Source organism: Danio aesculapii, chromosome 14 (assembly GCF_903798145.1).
Source record: "Danio aesculapii chromosome 14, fDanAes4.1, whole genome shotgun sequence".
In the NCBI taxonomy this organism is placed as follows: Eukaryota; Metazoa; Chordata; class Actinopteri; order Cypriniformes; family Danionidae; genus Danio; species Danio aesculapii.
In genome coordinates, this window is record NC_079448.1 from 3,214,617 (window position 1) to 3,231,043 (window position 16,427).

The following is a 16,427-nucleotide window of genomic DNA, read 5'->3' on the forward strand; positions in this document are numbered from 1 at the left end:
CTTGATAATTTGTGAATCCAGTCCGAGATCCTTCGCTATATTCCCAATGACAGATCCGCGTTTCATCTCCTCCGGGAAAGAATAGCTCACGTCTCCATAAGCGGTGTGCGCCATCAGCACGAAGAACAAAAGACCAAACATCTCAGCAGCAACACAGATCATTTGTATATGTAGTAAACACAGATGTGAGCAGAATAACCGCGTTATCCACGTTAAAAGTAAAATCAATCCATTGAATCAAGCTCAGAGTCGATATAAAGAGACTGTCTGCAGCAAAGCGAGATGTCTGTTCTGAATATGACATCATAAACAGGGCGGAGAGGCTCACAATACGAACAGTTCACTGTTGAACAGTTTCACTGGTGAACAGCGACGCTAAGAGTTCAATTATGAGACTGCACCAACTCATATATCTGATTATAAATGGAAACTAAACAAAAAACAAATTAAATGTGAATACAGGCTAACATTTATGATACACACAAAATATTTTACAATATTTAGCACTTTCTTACAATATTAAAACAAATATGATGTAAAGTCAAGTTTCTTTATGTTTTTTTTTTAATTCTAAAAAAAAAAAGACAACAACAACAAAGGCAAGTGTGCGTAGTATGAGAACTTGCAAACAGCTGACAATGCCTGTACAGAACCATGGACAGCAAACAGAAATATGTTCTTCAAATATACTATCCAAGCAAACTGAAGCTTTATTTAAATGCTACAATAATATTTCAGCCCCCTGTATAATGCATTCACATATAAACAACTTGAATGTAAATGATTTATATAAAACAAAGATGCTGATGAATTATTGACAGTCAAGTAACCGTTATTGTAGAACCTGTAGAAAGACCCTCTCATATCTCCGACTCTTGCACCAGGTTGCACATTTGCACTATACACACATTTTAATCCCTCCATGTCACTTGGAAACATTGTGCATTTCAAATTGTGCTTAATTTAGGTGAGTTGGCTGGCCAAACCACTTGAAACACTCTTCTCTCTTATGCACCTGACACTTTATCTAAACTCCATCTTACAAGGACTCAATATTGAAAACGATGTTGAATATCCATGTACCACAATCCTGTTGCACTGCTTGCTTCAATTATAAATAACTCTTGCACAATATTAAAACCTTAAATACCTCTTTTGCACAATATTTACCTTTAATAGCGCTCTTGCACAATATCCTGCACAGCATTGCTCAATCTCATGTAAAGTACTTGCATAGCCTGTCTTAAGTGTATAGTTAAGTATCTTATAGTATATGTTAGTTATGCATATTTTTTTTAATAGCTTTATTTTGATGGTCCATTTGAGTATTACTAGACTGTCTGCTTAATTTCTGCTGATTCTGCTCCGTCAACAGACGTTTAACGGTCTGTAAGAAACTTTGCAGGTACATGTCAACTTACAAACCCTAACCCCAACCTAACAGTCTAAAATCTAATGAGAATTAGCTGGCATGTAGATGCAATGTAACTTAAATTCAACAAACGGACCATCAAAATGAAGTGTGACGAATAGCTCTTACGTCCAGTGTTGTGATTGTATTCATGATTAATTTATGTAGCACTGTTGTCCTGCGAGACACGGCATTTCGTTCATGGGTATGTCCACACATGCAGCGGAATGACAATAAAGCTCGACTTGACTTGATATGTGCATTAAATGTAGCTTAAAATGTCAGTATTTTCTCTCTATCCTGTTTACCAAAATAATAAATCACAGAAACAATATCAACACATGTAAATCACTCTCGCGTATTCATGCAATACTACCAAAAAGCGATCACTTAATAAACGAAACTATTAAAGACTTTGAAATTGACTGAATTTTAATTCATCATTTCACAGCTAAAAAGATTACACACATTCAAAAGTATGAATCAGGTTAGCGAGAAATAATTGCTTACAATTGGCCATAGAGGTAGAATTTGAGCTATTATTATTAAAAAAAAAAAGTCCGATCAACATCAGCCAGCCCTCAAAGTGTAAACTTGAAAACTACGCGCTGTTCAACTCAATTAAACAACCTTTACGAGCTAATTATTGACAAAAATTATGGATTTTGGGTCACAGCATTCAAAAAGTATAATTTAGCCTCGTCGGAGCAAGAACCCAGCTTTCAGCAGAAAATGCCAGAACAGCACCATGGAGAGCGACATTAAAAAGATCACGCATCATTTCCCATTTGAATTAAATGATTACAGGTAGCTACTAAATAGAAAAATACTAAACAGAAAATTCAAAAATAGGAATTTTATTCATTTTGCTACGTTAATTAAAAAACTAAAACTGCACAAGACAGAATAAAAAGTCTTTAAAATCAACATTTTAATTATAAGCTTATTGAAAATCGAAAGAATCCCCGTGTGCACAAACAAATTAAAATCAGTAGATGATCTTATGAACGAGTAATCAACCGAAAGGAAACATCGCTGAACTTTAAGGCGTCTGCTAAAAACTTCACCCTTTATGTATAACAATTACTGTTGGCAAGTGCTGAAAAGTCATAGAGATTCAAGTTCATCTCATAGATGTGACTTCAAAGGGAACAAAACCGTACAAATATAAATAAAAACAATTAAAATTAGAATAAACGTTTAATTTTAATCTAAAGAGCTTTAAAAAAAACAGATAAGTCGCTTTTTAGTCCTACCTGAAAGGATTCAATCATTTCCGCGTCAAGTCCTTCCAGATCATCCACAGAGGATGAGTCTTTCTCAGAGTCAGGTCAGCAGTCAGCGTGCCATCATTATAAGATCTGACGAACTTGAAGTCACTAGGCGCGAGCCCGTGGTCAGGTACGCGTCATAATTGTAGGCGCTGCGGAGAGTTCCCGCGCCCTCCACCTCTGCGTAATTCGGAGGGAGATACGCGCTGGGAATGGCTACAGCTCCATCAAACAACAGTCTGGGCTTTCTCCTGCGACAAAACCTCACGGCCAGGATGATGATGATGAAGGTCAGAAGAAAGTGGAGACGGACACCAGCGCGATGATCAAATAAAACGTCAGTTTGGAGCTGCTCTCGTCATGAGACATGTCTTTCAGTTCTGGCACTTCAGCCAAGTTATCTGATACAAGTAAATACAGTGCGCACGTGGCTGAGAGAGGGCTGTCCGTTATCTCTGACTGACACAATAAGGTTCTGCTTCATGCTGTCAGATTCAGAAATGTCCCGCTGCGTCCTGATCTCTCCGCTGTGGACACCGATAGTGAAAAGTCCCGGATCAGTCGCTTTAATGATGATACGAGAGCCACGCGTTCTGGCCAGAATCCGCGTCCACAGCGATCACCTTGGAGACCAGGGAGCGCGCCTGCGCGGTTTTGGGACCATCTCGGTCATGAAGGAGTTTCCCTCCGGAGAGGGGTATAATATCTGAGGAGAGTTGTCATTCTCATCCGATATGAAGACACTCACGGTCACGTTACTGCTCAGAGGAGGAGACCCGTTGTCTCTGGCTAACACGAGCACTTTGAAACTTTTCATCTGCTCGTAATCAAACGACCTCACGGCATGAATGACCCCGGTGTCTCCGTTAATGGATAAAAAGGAGGACACCGGTGCGCCATTGACATCAGAGGACAACAGAGAATAAACTACAGTGCCATTCTGTCTCCAGTCCGGGTCTGTAGCTGTACTGAACAAATAGAGGAGCCTGCTTTGTTATTTTCTTGCACATGAGCTCTGTAATTCTGCTGCTGAAATACAGGTGGATTATCATTGACGTCAGCTACAGTCAAGTGAATATTCTTAGTGGAAGATAAAGGCGGAGAGCCCTCATCAGTAGCAGTAATTGTAATATTATATTCAGAGAGCAGCTCGCGGTCTAATTCACCTGTGGTCACCAGAGAATAGTAATTTTTGATTGAAGGCACGAGTTTAAAAGGGACGTTTTGCTGAATGGAGCAGCGCACCTGTCCGTTATTCTCAGAGTCTCTGTCCTGCACATTAATGATGCCAACCTCGGTACCGGGTAACGCGCTCTCGGGAATCGGGATATTCAGAGATTTAATAATAATAATTGGCGTATTGTCATTTACGTCAGTAATTTCAATTACAATTTTTGTATCTGATGAAAGACCATACTCGTCCTTAGCCTCAACAATAATTTCATATCTTGATTCATCTTCAAAATCGATTCGTCCTTTCACTGCAATTTGACCAGTCTGATGATCTAATGAAAACGCTTCCTTTGCAGAATCGGATAAATGGCCAAACTCATACGTGACTTCTCCATTTGCCCCTCGTCAGCATCAGTAGCGCTCACTGTCACCACTACAGTATCTACAGGAGAATTTTCAGGCAGACTGACTTTATAGACGGCCTGACTAAAGACTGGAGCATTATCATTAGCATCCAGCACAGTGACGTGTATGGCTACAGTACCTGATCTCGGTGGAGTCCCGCCGTCTACCGCAGTCAGACTTAAAGTCACCTCTTTCTGCTGCTCTCGATCTAATTCTTTATCCAACACCAGCTCAACATACCTGCTTCCATCCGTCTTAGAATTCACGGCTAAAATAAAATTTGGATTTCTCTCTAATGAATATTTCTGCACTGAATTGTGACCGACATCAGCATCGCGAGCCTCAATGACACGAAACCGAGCTCCTTTAACTGCATTTTCACTTATTTCAAATTTGACCACATCTTTAGGAAATACTGGCAAATTGTCGTTAATGTCTTGGATTTGTAATTGTACACGATGCGATTCCAAAGGGTTTTCTAATATTAACTCAAATGTAAGTGTGCAAGAAAGCCGCTCCTTACAAAGCCCCTCTCTATCAATCCTTTCCGCCACTATCAATTCTCCTGTTCTCAGATTAATGTCGCAGTATTGCTTTCTGTTACCTTCAGTATCAATGCGAGCTTTACGAGATGACAATCTGTTCACATCCAGTCCGAGATCCTTAGCTATATTTCCAATCACAGATCCGCGTTTCATCTCCTCCGGGAAAGAATAGCTCACGTCTCCATAAGCGGTGTGCGCCATCAGCACGAAGAACAAAAGACCAACCATTATAGAACAAATCTTTGAAAATCTTGAGAAATCCATCAGAAATTAATCCCAGTGATGCACCAATGCCATGGGAAAGAAATCCAGATATAGGAAAGCTGTCGTTGTCGACGATTTTTGAGGAAACAACGAGCCTAGTTCGCAGCCCTGCGCATGACATTAAAAGCAGGGTGGAGAGATGTGTGGTGAAGACACTGATTGTTTGCAGGTAAACAGCGACGCCATGAGTTAACAGAACAAAACTGCATGGATTCATTTCTATTAAAGGATTATGTGAAGCATGCACTACAAATACAACTTGTCACAAACAAGAAGCTACATTCTCTGCTGAATGAGAGATATAGATATCCATTGTGTTTAAAGCATTCCGATCGATCGATCGATAGATCGATAGATAGATAGATAGATAGATAGATAGATAGATAGAGATAGATAGATAGATAGCTCTAAGAGCGATAATAAAGAACAGTGCAGCACCATGGACAGCAACAAGCAAAATCTGCATTTTGTCGTTTCCAGAGCATATAAACAACATCACACTGCTGACATTTGAGTTGAATTGTCTTCACACGCCGATTACACATAACAGGAACAACAGTAAACAAATAAAAAAATAGCAACACTACGCAATTTTTTTGGATCAACCATTAGACAATGTCGTAATTCACAGTGGACTACATTTCTTAGAGTCAGAGGAGTCCTAATAATATCTGAAGAAGACCTTAAACAAAAGTTTGGATTCTATTTATGATATAGATAATGATAATGGATTTACATGTGATCGGCTACACTAAAGTTTCTAAATTAACTGCATTACTGTGTATGGATGGTAAAGGTTCTACACGAAACCATAAATTAACCTTAATTTTAAGAATGGAGATTTGGTGTCAGAACAAGCAACGATGTGGTGTAAACTGCTCTCTTTAACATCACAAACCATTATGTACCATGTACGAAACAACAGCTTTTTTAAATTTCAAGATAAGGCGAATACACAATGCCTACATTAATATTTCAAATACAAAAAATAAAAAAGCAATGACTTAATAGAAATAGTAAACTTTAGAAATCCAGCATCAACAACTTAACCTGCGAGTGAACACAGCAAAAACCCGGTGTCATTTCCCATCTGTCTGAAAACCATCAATATTACTGAACAAAGTAAACTCGCACTGATCAATAATTCATTTTACAAAATCTAAACACACTATAAAGACAAAAGTACTTTATTATTATTATGTTTAATTTTAACGACAGATTCTCATTGGCCACACAAAAATAAAAATGTTAAATGAGAATGAGCTAAACTAAATTTTATCCAAAAAACAAACAAACACAAAACTGTTTTTCTAAAGTCTCCAAAAACAAAAACAAAACAAACAAAACATATTTTAGTCATTATTAATGTTTTGTGTTGAGAAGTGCGAAAAACGAAACATCTAGCCTAAAATTTGAAGCATTGTTCAGCATAAGTTCCCATTGAAACGTTTAAAGCTTGTCACGTAATGTCTTTAACCTAAATAATTATTACTGTATATGACTTTCTGATGTTTAATACAACATTATTTACGTTCAGCTAATGCTAGCGATATAAATTTTACTCTCTATGCAGGTTTCGATGCGCGTTCTATAAACGAAGAAACAACGACTCAGATTTGCCACGTTAACGTCAGTGTTCGCCCTGTACAAAGCAGTGTTACGTGAACTGTAAAGATAACATTGTTTTGAAATGTAGCTATGAGACGGTCAGGATTATATTATTAGTCTAATGAGTGTAACATTTCTAAAAGTATGGGTTTTCATTTATTCATGTGATTTAAATGTATATAACATTGCCATTCTGTAAACTGATTATTCACAGCATATTTCTAATTACAGAAACTCCAGATTTAAATGTGTACACAATCAGTAAGAGAACATTTCAAACGCTGCCACATTTTTCGGCAAAACGTAAATCAGTTTCCATTCGTCAGGCTGACTCAAACCTTTTATCAAAATAGCATGAATGGACCACTAAGCTATTTTCCTTTTTTTTGCATCCAGTTATGTCAGAAATACCCGGTACAGTATACAACCAGCTTAAAAATACCAAGAACACTTGAAAGGTGGCCACAATGTGGAAAAAAATTAGGAAAACGTAACGATTTAGAAAGCAAAGCCTCGTAACTGAAAATAAAGTCTTTACCGTAAAACATTTTAAATGTTCAAGTAATCATGTGTTTTAATTAAAGAACAGAACTTATCAATGTAATCAAATCAAGAACAATCACCTCCTATTTACTTTACGCAACCAAAACATTAACTGGAAAACTTGCTTGTAATTCCTACCTGAAAGGATTCAATCATTTCCGCGTCAAGTCCTTCCAGATCATCCACAGAGGACTGAGTCTTTCTCAGAGTCAGGTCAGCAGTCAGCGTGCCATCATTATAAGACCTGACGAACTTGAAGTCACTAGTGCGCGAGCCCGTGGTCAGGTATGCGTCGTAATTGTAGGCGCTGCGGAGAGTTCCCGCGCCCTCCACCTCTGCGTAATTTGGAGGCAGATACGCGCTGGGAATGGCTACAGCTCCATCAAACAACAGTCTGGGCTTTCTCCTGCGACAAAACCTCACGGCCAGAATGATGATGATGAAGGTCAGGAAGAAAGTGGAGACGGACACCAGCGCGATGATCAAATAAAACGTCAGTTTGGAGCTGCTCTCGTCATGAGACATGTCTTTCAGTTCTGGCACTTCAGCCAAGTTATCTGATACAAGTAAATACAGTGCGCACGTGGCTGAGAGAGAGGGCTGTCCGTTATCTCTGACTGACACAATAAGGTTCTGCTTCATGCTGTCAGATTCAGAAATGTCCCGCTGCGTCCTGATCTCTCCGCTGTGGACACCGATAGTGAAAAGTCCCGGATCAGTCGCTTTAATGATGTGATACGAGAGCCACGCGTTCTGGCCAGAATCCGCGTCCACGGCGATCACCTTGGAGACCAGGGAGCGCGCCTGCGCGGTTTTGGGGACCATCTCGGTCATAAACGAGTTTCCGCGGAGAGGGGTATAATATCTGAGGAGAGTTGTCGTTCTCATCCGATATGAAGACACTCACGGTCACGTTACTGCTCAGAGGAGGAGACCCGTTGTCTCTGGCTAACACGAGCACTTGGAAACTTTTCATCTGCTCGTAATCAAACGACCTCACGGCATGAATGACCCCGGTGTCTCCGTTAATGGATAAAAAGGAGGACACCGGTGCGCCATTGACATCAGAGGACAACAGAGAATAAACTACAGTGCCATTCTGTCTCCAGTCCGGGTCTGTAGCTGATACTGAACAAATAGAGGAGCCTGCTTTGTTATTTTCTTGCACATGAGCTCTGTAATTCTGCTGCTGAAATACAGGTGGATTATCATTGACGTCAGCTACAGTCAAGTGAATATTCTTAGTGGAAGATAAAGGCGGAGAGCCCTCATCAGTAGCAGTAATTGTAATATTATATTCAGAGAGCAGCTAGCGGTCTAATTCACCTGTGGTCACCAGAGAATAGTAATTTTTGATTGAAGGCACGAGTTTAAATGGGACGTTTTGCTGAATGGAGCAGCGCACCTGTCCGTTATTCTCAGAGTCTCTGTCCTGCACATTAATGATGCCAACCTCGGTACCGGGTAACGCATTTTCAGGAATTGGGATATTCAGAGATTTAATAATAATAATTGGCGTATTGTCATTTACGTCAGTAATTTCGATTACGACTTTTGTGTCTGATGAAAGACCATACTCGTCCTTAGCCTCACAATAATTCATATCTTGATTCATTCAAAATCGATCCGCCCTTTCACTGCAATTTGACCAGTCTGATGATCCAATGAAAACGCTTCTTTTGCAGAATCAGATATATGCCCAAACTCGTACGTGACTTCTCCATTCTGCCCCTCGTCAGCATCAGTAGCGCTCACTGTCACCACTACAGTATCTACAGGAGAATTTTCAGCAGACTGACTTTATAGACGGCCTGACTAAAGACTGGAGCATTATCATTAGCATCCAGCACAGTGACGTGTATGGCTACAGTACCTGATCTCGGTGGAGTCCCGCCGTCTACCGCAGTCAGAATTAACCTACATCCCTTTGCTGCTCGATCTAATTCTTTATCCAACACCAACTCAACATACCCGCTTCCATCTGTCCTAGAATTCACGGCTAATATAAAATTTGGATTTCTCTCTAATGAATATTTCTGCACTGAATTGTGACCGACATCAGCATCGCGAGCCTCAATGACACGAAAACGAGCACCTTTAACGGCACTTTCACGTATTTATACTTGATTTCATCTTTATGAAATATTGGTGAGTTGTCGTTAATGTCTTGGATTTGTAATTGTACACGATGCGATTCCAAAGGATTTTCTAATATTAACTCAAATGTAAGTGTGCAAGAAAGCCGCTCCTTACAAAGCCCCTCTCTATCAATCCTTTCCGCCACTATCAATTCTCCTGTTCTCAGATTAATGTTGCAGTATTGCTTTCCTTTACCTTCAGTATCAATGCGAGCCTTACGTGATGACAATCTGTTCACATCCAGTCCGAGATCCTTCGCTATATTTCCAATCACAGATCCGCGTTTCATCTCCTCCGGGAAAGAATAGCTCACGTCTCCATAAGCGGGTGTGCGCCATCAGCACGAAGAACAAAGACCAACCATTATAGAACAAATCTTTGAAAATCTTGAGAAATCCATCAGAAATTAATCCCAGTGATGCACCAATACCATGGGAAAGAAATCCAGATATAGGAAAGCTGTCGTTGTCGACGATTTTTAAGGAAACAACGAGCCTAGTTCGCAGCCCTGCGCATGAATCAAAAGCAGGGTGGAGAGATGTGTGGTGAAGACACTGATTGTTTTGCAGGTGAACAGCGACGCCATGAGTCGACAGAACAAAACTGCATGGATTAATTTATATCAAAAAAGTATGTGTAAGATGCACTTACAAATGTAAAGTGTTTAGAAACAAAAGATAGCTACATTCTCTCCTGAATGAGAGATATAGATAGCCATTGTATTTAAAGAATTTGGATAGATAGATAGATAGATAGATAGATAGATAGATAGATATAGATATAGATAGAAGATAGATAGATAGATAGATAGATAGATAGATAGATAGATAGATAGATAGATAGACATAAGACCGAAATTAAACAGTGCAGCACCATGGACAGCAACGAGCAAAATCTGCAGCATGTCATTCCAAAGCACATAAGCAGTTTCACATTGCTGACAGTTGAGTTTAATTGTCTACACACGCCAATTTAACAAACAGAAACATCAGTTACTAATAAAAATAGTACAATTTTATTCAATAATTCACCATACCCTGCCTCAGTCATTAAAAAAAAAAGGTTTATTCACAGCGGACTATGTCTTTCTCAGAGTCAGATAAGTCATATTAATATCTGAAGAAGGAATTAAATAATAGCTTGGGTTTTATTTATGATATAGATAATGATGATGGATTTACAGGTGAGCAGCACCACTAAATTTATAAAGTAACTGCATTACTGTGTATGGGCGGTAAAGGGTCCATATGGAATCAATAATTAACCTGAACTTTAAGAGTGGAGATTTGCTTTCAAAAACAACGATGTGTGTGTAAAACTACTTTCTTTAACATCACAAACCATTATGTACTGTGCATCAAATAACAGCCAGATTAAAACTTTCAGTATAAGGCATGGACACAACGACTACATTTATTCTTTAAAAAACTAATAAATAATACAAAAAATAAATAAAAAAGCAAAGACTTTATAGAAATGGTAAACTTTAGAAATCCAGCATCAACCTAACATACAAAGTGCAAGTGAAAATAATAAAACCCTGTGTCATTTCCCATCTGTCTGAAAACCATAAATATTACTAAACAGAATATACTCCCACTGGATTTTAGTTCATTTCACAAAATCTAAACAACTACAAAAGGCAAAACTACTTTTATTACCATGTTCAATTTTAACTACAGATTTTCATTGGCCACGAAAAATAAAATAAAATGAAAATGAGCTAAATTATGCTTTCTTCTACAAAACAACAACAACAACAACAAGAAAAAAAACACCACAAAGATTTTCTATAGTCTCAAAAAAACAATTTTTAGTAATTATACATGTTGTGTGTTGAAAAGTGCGAAAACCGTCTAATTTACGTGTAAATCTAGCCTAAAGTTTCAAGCAACATTAAGCATCAGTTCCCATTGAAAGCGTTACAGCATGTCACATAATGTCTTTAATCTAAATATTTGTTACTTGTTATGACATTCTGATGTTTAATACAACATTATTTAAGTGCAGCTAATGCTAGCGAAATACAGTTTACTCTCTATGCAGGTTTCGATGCGCGCTCTATAAATGAAGAAACAACGACTCAGATTCGCCACGTTAACGTCAGTGTTCGCCCTGTACAAAGCAGTGTTTACGTGAACTGTAAAGATAACATTGTTTTGAAATGTAACTATAAGACGGCCACGTTTATATTTATTAGTCTAATGTGTGTAACCCCTCTAAAAATACGGGTTTTCAATTGTTCATGTGTTTAAGTGTTTATAAGATTGCTATTATTTAAACTGATTATTCACAGCTTATTTCTAATTACAGAAACTCCACATTTAAATGTGTACACAATCAGTAAGAGAACATTTCAAACTCTGCCACCTTTTTCGGCAAAACGTAAATAGTTTCAATTCGTCAGACTCAAACCTTCTATCAAAATAGCATGAATGGACCACTAAGCTATTTTCCTTTTCTTTGCATCCAATTATGTCAGAAATACTCAGTACAGTCTAACCCGAACTCAATAATGCCAAGAACACTAGGAAAATGACGACAAAGAGGGGAAAATTTAGGGGAAACGAAACGATTTAGAAAGCAAAGCCTCGTAACTGAAAATTAAAGTCACTACCTTTTGTAGTTACAATACACTTTAAATGTTAAAGTCATCATGTGTTTAAAATTAAAGAACAGAACTTACCAATGTAATCAAATCAAGACACAAACAGCTCCTATTTACTTTACGCAACCAAAACACTAACTGGAAAAACTTGCTTGTAATTCCTACCTGAAAGGATTCAATCATTTCCGCGTCAAGTCCTTCCAGATCATCCACAGAAGACTGAGTCTTTCTCAGAGTCAGGTCAGCAGTCAGCGTGCCATCATTATAAGATCTGACGAACTTGAAGTCACTAGTGCGCGAGCCCGTGGTCAGGTATGCGTCATAATTGTACGCGCTGCGGAGAGTTCCCGCGCCCTCCACCTCTGCGTAATTCGGGGGGAGATACGCGCTGGGAATGGCTACAGCTCCATCAAACAACAGTCTGGGCTTTCTCCTGCGACAAAACCTCACGGCCAGGATGATGATGATGAAGGTCAGGAAGAAAGTGGAGACGGACACCAGCGCGATGATCAAATAAAACGTCAGTTTGGAGCTGCTCTCGTCATGAGACATGTCTTTCAGTTCTGGCACTTCAGCCAAGTTATCTGATACAAGTAAATACAGTGCGCACGTGGCTGAGAGAGAGGGCTGTCCGTTATCTCTGACTGACACAATAAGGTTCTGCTTCATGCTGTCAGATTCAGAAATGTCCCGCTGCGTCCTGATCTCTCCGCTGTGGACACCGATAGTGAAAAGTCCCGGATCAGTCGCTTTAATGATGTGATACGAGAGCCACGCGTTCTGGCCAGAATCTGCGTCCACGGCGATCACCTTGGAGACCAGGGAGCGCGCTGCGCACGCTTTGGGGACCATCTCGGTCATGAAGGAGTTTCCCTCCGGAGAGGGGTATAATATCTGAGGAGAGTTGTCATTCTCATCCGATATGAAGACACTCACGGTCACGTTACTGCTCAGAGGAGGAGACCCGTTGTCTCTGGCTAACACGAGCACTTGGAAACTTTTCATCTGCTCGTAATCAAACGACCTCACGGCATGAATGACCCCGGTGTCTCCGTTAATGGATAAAAAGGAGGACACCGGTGCGCCATTGACATCAGAGGACAACAGAGAATAAACTACAGTGCCATTCTGTCTCCAGTCCGGGTCTGTAGCTGATACTGAACAAATAGAGGAGCCTGCTTTGTTATTTTCTTGCACATGAGCTCTGTAATTCTGCTGCTGAAATACAGGTGGATTATCATTGACGTCAGCTACAGTCAAGTGAATATTCTTAGTGGAAGATAAAGGCGGAGAGCCCTCATCAGTAGCAGTAATTGTAATATTATATTCAGAGAGCAGCTCGCGGTCTAATTCACCTGTGGTCACCAGAGAATAGTAATTTTTGATTGAAGGCACGAGTTTAAATGGGACGTTTTGCTGAATGGAGCAGCGCACCTGTCCGTTATTCTCAGAGTCTCTGTCCTGCACATTAATGATGCCAACCTCTGTACCGGGTAACGCGCTCTCAGGAATTGATAATTTAACAGATTTAGTCGTTATCGTAGGGGCATTATCATTGACATCAGTAACAGATATTAATACGGTGGATCTACCTGCTAACCCCTGACCATCTTTAGCTTGAATGGGAAGTTCAATTGAAGTCTCCTCCTCATAATCTATAACACCTGTCAGCTTAAGCTCACCAGACACTGCATCGAGCAAAAATACATCCAAAAGATTTTCAGACAAATGGCCAAACTCATACGTCACTTCTCCATTTTGTCCCTCGTCAGCATCAGTAGCGCTCACTGTCACCACTACAGTATCTACAGGAGAATTTTCAGGCAGACGACTTTATAGACGGCCTGACTAAAGACTGGAGCATTATCATTAGCATCCAGGACAGTGACGTGTATGGCTACAGTACCTGATCTCGGTGGAGCCCCGCCGTCTACCGCAGTCAGAATTAAAGTCAGCTCTTTCTGCTGCTCACGGTCCAGCTCTTTATTAAGCTCAAGCTCGCTATATTTTCTTCCGTTTGCACCCGTAAGAATACTTAAAATAAAATGGTCATTATTCTGAAGTGTATATGACTGCACTGAATTCATACCAATATCCGCATCATGCGCCTCATCTAATAAATAACGAGATCCTTTGTCTGCTGACTCTCTTATTTCGAATTTAATTGTATTTTGTTTAAATTGTGGTGAATTGTCATTTATATCCTCAATATTAAGAATGAAACGGTGCAATTCTAAAGGATTTTCCAGCACGAGCTCCTGTTTAACAACGCATGAAGCTTTCTTTCCGCAAATCTCCTCTCTGTCGATTCTCCCCGCTACGGTCAGCTCTCCAGTATTCAGATTAATTTCACAGAATCGTTTTCTGTTACCTTCAGTATCAATTCGAGCATCACGACCAGAAAGACTCTTCACATCCAGTCCGAGATCCTTCGCTATATTTCCAATCACAGATCCGCGTTTCATCTCCTCCGGGAAAGAATAGCTCACGTCTCCATAAGCGGTGTGCGCCATCAGCACGAAGAACAAAAGAGCAAACATCTCAGCAACACTGAACAATTCAGATCCTTTAGATGTTAAGCAGAAATTACATACAGGAATTAAAAAAAGACAACTGTAAAAATAAATTCAGAAACATGGAGAGTAGAATCCGACAATGAATCACCGTCGACGATGTTTGGTAAAGAGAGCACCTCAAAGCCCAGTGTGTTTAGAATAAGGGTGGAGAAATTGCCAGATATGGTTTTGCAGGTGAACAGCGACACTGTGAGTTAAAACGAGAAACTGCATGACACACAAATACCTAAATTAATGCAATATGCACAAAACTGGTCACAATCTTGATATATATGAACAAGAACAAGCCTACCACAGAATCAGTTAAAAGTGCGAGCATCCATGCTGTCACAAACTAATGCAATAAATAAAAAAGTGAATTAAGAGCACAATTATACGGCAGTATTTACTTAAAAGTAGGAGATATAACCACAGCATTCATGGTATAAAATGTGGCTACATTACTTTAAGAGCAAAACCTTCAAGACCAAGAGTACATGTCATTTCAGCACCATGGACAGCAACAAATCAAAACTAGCAAGAGTGGAAAAAAGGACAATCTGACTAAAGTTGACACGTTTAAAGGCTTTCATACGCTTTTTTACAGCAATGAGTGGAACACAAATCTATATATAAAAAGTAAATTAAATACACGAACAAGCAGCAGAATATACCCAGAACAGGAGATCCAGCTACAGCATTTATGAATAATAACCAATAAAGCAAGCTTGATGAAAGTTAGACAACAGAATGACATTCTCTTCCATTAAAAGATCCAGCAAAACACTAAATTCCATTAACTGTTTGTCTTAGGTAGTGATGAAAAGTAATGAATAACTAATAAACAGTGCTTTGTTAATTCTTAAATTTATCATCCATAATAAATAAATAAAATGAATAATAATAATAATAAAAATAAAAATAATAATAAAAATAAAAATAATAATAATAATAATAATAAAAATAATAATAAAATAATAATAATAATAATGATATAATAATAATAATAATAATAATATAAAAATAATAATAATAAAAAATAACAATAATAAATAATAATAATAATAATAAAATAATAATAATAAAATAATAAATAATAATAATAATAATAATAATAAGTGTAAAATATAGAATAAAATAGATTATATTTATTGTCAGTGGAACATTTGGGAAATCCAACAAAATTAAATGCATTACACATAATACAAAAGATACACAAAATTACACTTCTATATATATATATATACACTGAAAAAAAATATTCAAAGATGATTCCTTGGATTTACTACATTTTTTTACGTTGAGTGGTTGTAAACAATTAATTTGGGCTGAATTTAAACAAACAAATTAAGTTGAACAGGTTATTTTTTTCTTCACTTTCGCCAATTAGTGAAGTTTTTTTTCCCACTCCGCTGTCGCCACTGGCTTGCATGGTTCGGGATCTGTAGAGCTGCGCATCGTTGGATTTGCTCTTCAGTGTTTGGACTCTCAGTAGTGATTATTAATCCACACTGAACTGAGCTAAACTGAACTGAACTTAAACACTACAAACTGAACTACACTGTTCCTATTTACTGTGACCTTTTATGTGAAGCTGCTTTGACACAATCTACATTGTAAAAGCGCTAATAAGGTGAATTGAATTTAATTTGTTTGTTTAAATTCAACACAAAAATTGTTTGCAACAGTTTTGCACGCAACACTTTTTTCAGTGTACTTAAAAAATTATGCAAGAAACTTTAAGAATTTGTCACCTAAATATGTGCATATTGCACAGTAAATTTAAATATAAATATATTGAAATATAAATGTATGTATACTGCACAAGAAAGTGGCATGTAATGCACTTTTCCAATATTGCCCATAATGCACATAAAATGACAGAAACTGGACAAGATTTATGCA

At 38.4% G+C, this 16,427-nt stretch overlaps 1 protein-coding gene and 3 pseudogenes across 1 annotated transcript in view; all 4 read right to left on the minus strand.

Moving 5' to 3' along the window:
* LOC130241151 (protocadherin gamma-A11-like) overlaps positions 1 to 141 on the minus strand; it is a 2,636-nt pseudogene extending 2,495 nt beyond the window's left edge.
* LOC130240345 (putative protocadherin beta-18) overlaps positions 1 to 16,427 on the minus strand; it is a 287,342-nt gene that overhangs the window by 222,365 nt on the left and 48,550 nt on the right. The gene's annotated exons all lie outside the window — the stretch shown is intronic.
* LOC130241152 (protocadherin gamma-A11-like) lies at positions 2,682 to 5,006 on the minus strand (annotated as a pseudogene).
* LOC130241153 (uncharacterized) lies at positions 7,329 to 14,540 on the minus strand (annotated as a pseudogene).